A 6,380-nucleotide genomic window follows, 5' to 3' on the forward strand; every position below is an offset into this window, starting at 1 on the left:
CGACAGCAGAGGGAACAAACCACCATAGATTCCTGAAAACTTTGTGGTCTTCCGTTCCATTATTTCCTGAATTGTTTGCATCGGGCTTGGGTTTAGCCAAAGTGGTACTTGTGCAATATATCCCTCAGTATTTGGTTTCTTGCTTCTCTTCTGTAGTTTCAGAAGGAGCAGAAGGAGCAAAAGGGAAGTTATCTAACTCCTGCTTGAAACCTGCTCAGATAAAACTTTGAAGACAGAGAATTCTGACTTGTTAAGCATGAGAAAGAATAATAGATTTTTATTTTTTTTTTTAATTTTTTTTTCAACGTTTATTTATTTTTGGGACAGAGAGAGACAGAGCATGAACGGGGGAGGGGCAGAGAGAGAGGGAGACACAGAATCGGAAACAGGCTCCAGGCTCTGAGCCATCAGCCTAGAGCCTGACGCGGGGCTCGAACTCACGGACCGCGAGATCGTGACCTGGCTGAAGTCGGACGCTTAACCGACTGCGCCACCCAGGCGCCCCTAGATTTTTATTTCAAAGCAAATGTGTACAACTTTTCACAGAAAAAGCAGAGAATATTATATTGTATACTCTTTTATTGGTCCAACAAGTTTTTAAAAATTTATTTATTTATTTTGAGAGAGAGAGAGAGAGGGAGGGAGAGAGGGAGAGAAAAAGTGAGTGAGCAGGGGTAAGGCAGAGAGAGAGGGGGAGAGAGGATCCCAAGCAGGCTCCACACTGTCAGTGCAGAGCCTGACCGGGGGCTCCAACTCATGAACTGTGAGAACTGTGAGATCATGACCTGAGCCGAAACTGAGTCCAACACTTCCTGACCCGAGACACCCAGGTGCCCTGGTCCAACAAGTTTGTTTAGAGTACCTACTGTGTGTATCAATAGCACTGTGAATTTTTAACTGCATGCACTGATAAAATACAAGTTCTCTAAACCTGCAACTGGTGGGTCTCCTTTTCCCAAAATAGAAAAATATTAGCTGCATTTCTGAGAGCTGAGAATTTATCGTTTGCCAAAAGCACAGTAAACACTTCCATAGTCTTTCCTGCTTCAGAGAACAAGACATTAAGGAAATGATTTTATTTACAGCCTTGTTTGAAAACAAGACATTTGGCAAAACACAAGAGATTCTTAATGATAGAGAACAAACTGAGCATTGATGGAGGGAGGTGGGTGGCGATGGGCTAGATGGGTGATGGGTACTAAGGAGGGTACTTGTTGTGACGAGCACTGAGTGATGAATTACTGAATTTTACTTCTGAAACCAAGATGGCATTGTATGTTAGCTAACTAAAATATAAATAATAATAATCACAAAAATAAAATTTGTAACACTTTCCAAAAAAAAGTAAAACAAGATATTTGACGTATCTTGGAAAAAGCATCATGTTCACCTTTTTATTCCCTTTTTACATGCATTGGTAAGCCATTCATAGACAGCAAAATGTTTCAGTAATATTATGAATGTGTTTCATATCAAAAGAGTGAAAACATATTCTTCTCCACATTAAGTATCTGTTAGAACTTCAGTTTTACATCCAAAATGCTTTAGGCTCAAACCTAACATAACAACCTTCCAAGTTAGAATGTTTAATTTAACATTTTGATAAAGATCCAGAAATTTGTTTCTATCCAAGTTAGTATAGTTTTTAAGAAGCTATCAAGTATCTGAAATATTACACCTCAATCTTCTGCATTTTTTTTCCATGAGGGGGAGAAAGAGACCAAATACCGTTGACTTTTCGAAGCCTCCTCAGAATTTCCCCAAGTCCAAATATTGTAGACCAATATTACCCAAAAACGAATTAATTATGACAAATAAATCACATCTGGTCTTAATTTATCTTTTTAGCTTTACAAAGCATAACAACTCACCTGTTGCTCCACTGCCACAGGCAAAAGCTGTGTGATAGTCCAGAAGTTCATTTCTGACTTTGTCAGAATCCATAGATGCTTTGGGGCGCCTGGGTGGCTCAGTCGGTTCAGCGTCCAACTTTGGCTCAGGTCACGATCTCGCGGTATGTGAGTTTGAGCCCCGCGTCGGGCTCTGTGCTGACAGCTCAGAGCCTGGAGCCTGTTTCCGATTCTGTGTCTCCTTCTCTCTCTGCCCCTCCCCCGTTCATGCTCTGTCTCTGTCTCAAAAATAAATAAACTTAAAAAAAAAAAAAGAATCCACAGACGCTTTTTCCTGCTCAGTCTCCCAGATGATTCTTATACCTTCTCCTCTCTTTTCTAACTCATGATCTCCACCTCATTCTGGTTCCCCCTGGAACAATCCGAAAAGAATTTCCAGAGGGTACCATCATCCATTTACCCACCAACTCACCTTAACCTGCCCATTTTTTCTGCTTTCTCCCACGTTAATAGTTATGACTTATCAGTGCTTCTGTGTTCTTTCATGGACGAGGTCCTATCCCTTCATCTCTACTCCAGGCCATTAATCAGACATTCTTCTACATCACTAATTTGTCCTCTCTCCTGAATAATTCCCACAAAGGTGTAAACACGCTATAATGTTCTCCATTTAAAACAGAAATAAAACAAAGCACTCTTTGGTCCACTTCTCCAATCGATTTCTATCCTATTGCTTTACATCCATCACAGCATGGGACAAAGTGTTGAAAGTGCTATGCTTGCTACATCCAGTTCTCCTTCTGGCCTCTCTTGAGCTTATTCAAGTCATGTTTTCATGCCACGGCTGCACCGAAATTACATTTGGCAACATCACTAATGACTTCCGAGTAGCTAACTTCGATAGCCAACTCCTAGTCCTCATTTCCTTGATCATCCACTGCGTTTGAAACACCGAGTTTCTCTCTCTTTTCTGAAGCATTCTCTTCATTTGGCTTTGAGGATCACACACTCCACCAGTTTTCTTTGTAACTTACAATCTCTTTTGCTATTCTCTACTCCTCCCCCCAGTCTCTGGACATCCTCATGCCCAGAGCTCAGTCTTTAGACTTCTTTCTCTCTTAACTCACTCCATTAATGATCTTATCCAGTCTCATGGCTTTAAAAACAATCTATATGCTAATGACTCCAAAATATATAACTTTATCCTAGACCCTCCTCTCTGTCTTGAATCTCAAACTCATATATTCACCTGCCTACTTGAAGATCCTCTGGGGTATTTTACAGTCATCTCAATCTTAGTAGTCCAAAAATAAACTTCTGGATCTCCTATTTATCTCTGTCCCTTTCATATCCTGAATTTATTCACACCAAAAAATCATGGAATCATCCTCAACTATTCTCTTTTCCTCCACCATCACATCCAATCCCAGAAGAAATCCTGTAAGCTCTACCTTTAAAATATATCTAGAATCTGGTTCCTGCTCACCCATTCCACAACTGCTAGCCTGGCATGAGGCCCCACATTTCCTTTTTTTTTTTAACGTTTATTTGGAGAGAGAGAAAGAGAAGGAGTGGGAGAGGGACACAGAGAGAGGGAGACAGAGGATCCAAAGGAGGTTCTGTGCTGACAGCAGTGAGCCTGATGCAGGGCTCGAACTCATGAACTGTGAGGTCATGACCTGAGCTGATATTGGACACTTAACTGACTGAGCCACCCAGGCACTCCAGAGACCCCACATTTCTTAACATTATCATTACAAGAGACCCTTTACTGATCTTCTGCTTCAGGCCATACCTCCCTACATTCCATTCTCAAACAGCACCCAGAGTCATTCTGTTAATATACACGTCATTGTTCTGATCAAAACACTTCAATGGTTACCCATCTCAGAAAGGATTAGCATCCTTACAATGAGCAGCATGGCACTGATGTATCTGATTCAAAAAAAGAAAAAAAGTATTATCTCAGAATGAAAGTACTTTTGAACAATCAAGGTTTAAAGTGACAAAAGTTCTCTGACAACTCTACGTTGTTTATATCAGTTAAGGACAACTAAGCAGTTGGTACATACTGTTAGAAAACTGACAGTACAGGGATGCCTGAGTGGCTCAGTGAGTTCAGCATCCGACTCTTGATCTCAGCTCAGGTCATGAGGCTCAAGTCATGATCTCATGGTTCATGAGATTGAGCCCCAAGTCGGGCTCTGTGTTGACAGCTCAGAGCCTGCTTGGGATTCTCTCTCACCCTCTCTTTGCTCTTCCTCTGCTCTCTCTCTCTCTCTCTCTCTCTCTCTCTCTCAAAATAAATAAGTAAACATTTAAAAAATGTTAAAAAATAAAGGAAACTGACAGCACAGTAGTTTCCTATCTGTATTGTTTACTACTTGAACTTTTTCATGCCAAACATGGTCACTAAGTATCATAGGCATGGAATAAGTATTTGTTAAATGAATGAGGGAAAGTACAGGGTCTAAAGTCATCCTGCTGATATGGAAAATGGAGACAGTTCACAACTGAGAGGTGGTAATTACAGTGGGGAGTACGTCACAGTGTAACTATGGGGAAATGTTTGTGTGTTTACATGTTTATTGCTTATGGAAAAGGCTTCAAGAGGCTTCTTTCAGTGGAAGATCAATTTCCAATAGAATGACCTGGAAAGCTTTAAAATAAAGAAGTGTATATTTCTCTTTTTTTTTAACGTTTATTTATTTTTGAGACAGAGAGAGACAGACCATGAACGGAGGAGGGTCACAGAGAGAGGGAGACACAGAATCTGAAACAGGCTCCAGGCTCTGAGCTGTCAGCATAGAGCCCGACGCGGGGCTCGAATTCACTGACCGTGAGATCATGACCTGAGCAAAGTCGGATGCTTAACCGACCAAGCCACCCAGGCGCCCCAAGAAGTGTATATTTCTAATAATAGTATGAAGAATACATGATGGGGAAACCAGGCAAAACTCTGGAAAAAAAATTCTATGGCCTATTTGTAATATATGGATGCAGCATCACATTCCGTTGTTTGGGGAAAAAATAATCATATAAAAAGATTTCATTTTCTTCCTGTAGGAGTAAATTAAAGACAAATTAAGCTTTTGTTCTTTCCTTGTCTTGTGGGGTGAGCAGTTATGTGCTTGGTCTCACAGAATTTTGAGTACCTGGTCCAGGTCTGACGTATAATAGATACTCAGCAGCAGAAGGAAACCGAGGAGTTGGAAGTGCTTCAAAAGATTGACTTTTCAAGGGGAGAACAAGTTCTCCCCTACGAAGAAAATGGGGCAAACCAAAGACTTTAGCAGTACCCACTAAAAAGCAGCCAAAGAGAGCCCTAAACTTAAACTGGAACAAATTGTTTTTTTTTTTTTTTTTTTTAATTTTTTTTTTTTTTTTTTTAACGTTTTTATTTATTTTTGAGACAGAGAGAGGCAGAGCATGAACGGGGGAGGGTCAGAGAGAGAGGGAGACACAGAATCGGAAGGAGGCTCCAGGCTCTGGGCCATCATCAGCCCAGAGCCCGACGCGGGGCTCGAACTCACGGACCGTGAGATCGTGACCTGAGCTGAAGTCGGACGCTTAACCGACTGAGCCACCCAGGCGCCCCATGGAACAAATTGTTTTTAGGCAACAATACAATTGATAGAAAGTATGAGATGGCTCAAGTTCCTGTCAGTTTAGATTTTTTTTTTTGAATCCTTGCTTAATATGGAATCTTCTAACACAGTTGTATGAACATATACCTATATATTTAGCTGCATGTGTATTTTATATGTGTATCTATAAAATACAGATTTTTCCATCTAAAATTTAATTTACGTAAGAGTAGCTCCTATTACAAAGTCATATTGTAAAATGGTAGTTTCCAACTTGAGTATGTTATAAGTACGCAAGCAAATTTCTAATTAATTAACTGACATTGAATTGACAATTTGTTTTTCAACTAATGTAACTAAAACACAACAACAACAGTACTATATACTCTCATCAACATTTCTAAAATGAAAAGATATATTAAGTAACTCAAATAGGAAAAACAGTATTTTTAAAGAATATTCCTTTAAATTAACAAAACATCTCCTTATAAAACTCTACTATGTTTCTTTGTTTTTCCCATTTGCCCTTGACTTAGCTGACACTAACTTGTGGATCAGTCTCTGGGTCTTTGGAGTCCCTCTTTAAAATTCATTTTAGAGAAGGAAATAGGCTGCTGGAGAGTGCACAACAGAGTAGAAACATCCTATTTATTTAGCAGATTTATCATCCTGAAACTCACAGAAGGCCATAGGGCATGTCATACTAATATAACTCATGTGTTGTGGTATGATAACATCATGTGTAAACGAGGGATTTATATGAAGTATGAAGAAGGGTTTCTTGCTTTCAGATAAATAATGGGATGAGTTAACATCTCAACTCTGGAGAAAAATACGGGTACAGAATGGTTCTGATAAAAGGTGCAAGAGATCAAACTAAATTATATTTGGGGTTGCCCCAAATCTGATGTTACAGCACTGCTGACTCTTGGAATATTAAATT

The sequence above is a fragment of the Leopardus geoffroyi genome, chromosome C2 (assembly GCF_018350155.1).
Source record: "Leopardus geoffroyi isolate Oge1 chromosome C2, O.geoffroyi_Oge1_pat1.0, whole genome shotgun sequence".
Classification (NCBI taxonomy): domain Eukaryota; kingdom Metazoa; phylum Chordata; class Mammalia; order Carnivora; family Felidae; genus Leopardus; species Leopardus geoffroyi.